Raw genomic sequence first — 840 nt, 5'->3', positions numbered from 1 at the left:
ACTTCTCAACCCGATCTACTTGTAGTATATTTCGACATATAATATAACATTTTAATACGAACTTTCAAATAGCTTTTATCACAGCATTAGTCTCACTTTATGATTACCTTGATAAATATTATATTATGATATTTTTATGTCGTTCGAATGAAATTCTTTTCATTTATATTACGCTTTATGCGCGCAATGTGGACGGTATATTGTTAATAAATTTCAAAAATATATGATCATAGCCTTGACTTGAGTACAGCTTAAACGTGTATCCATCTGTTGTGTGTCAAATTATTTTCATAAAATTGGTTGTTGGATTATTTTATGTGAAATAATATATTGTATATTACATAAGATTAAAGCCGTTGTCATTTCAAAGCATTACATTTCAAACAATGTAGCCAGTAGAAATAGAAATAAAAGCTTTATGTGTTAAATGAAGGATTCTTTGAAAGTGTATAAATTAAAAGTATATCAGAAAATGATGATAATGGAAAAAGGATGAAGGATCAAGTCTCCTTATGCTATATATAGATTTAAATGTCTCGTCTTTTCTCATCTATATATAAAGCTTGTCTATATAAATTAGAACGTACGCACGCATTAACAAATGCAAGTCTGCGAGATGCAAGTTCCCCACAGAAAATTCAATAAACTCGCCGCGCCGTCTTGCTATCTGCTGCCATTGTTCATCGCGCGTTACTCGCTATCATACGGTTCATTGCGGTAAAGAGAACAAAGGAACTTTCAACGAAAGTAGCTATATTTGCCCTGCAGAATCGATACTCCCATGGTGCATACCTCGCAGCTCTCTCTTTCTCTTCTCTCTCTCTCTCTCTCTCTCTCTCT

Source organism: Atta cephalotes (assembly GCF_000143395.1).
Source record: "Atta cephalotes unplaced genomic scaffold scaffold00019, whole genome shotgun sequence".
Taxonomy (NCBI): Eukaryota; Metazoa; Arthropoda; class Insecta; order Hymenoptera; family Formicidae; genus Atta; species Atta cephalotes.
The sequence above is the reverse complement of the archived record's forward strand: the minus strand, read 5'-3'. Positions refer to the sequence as shown.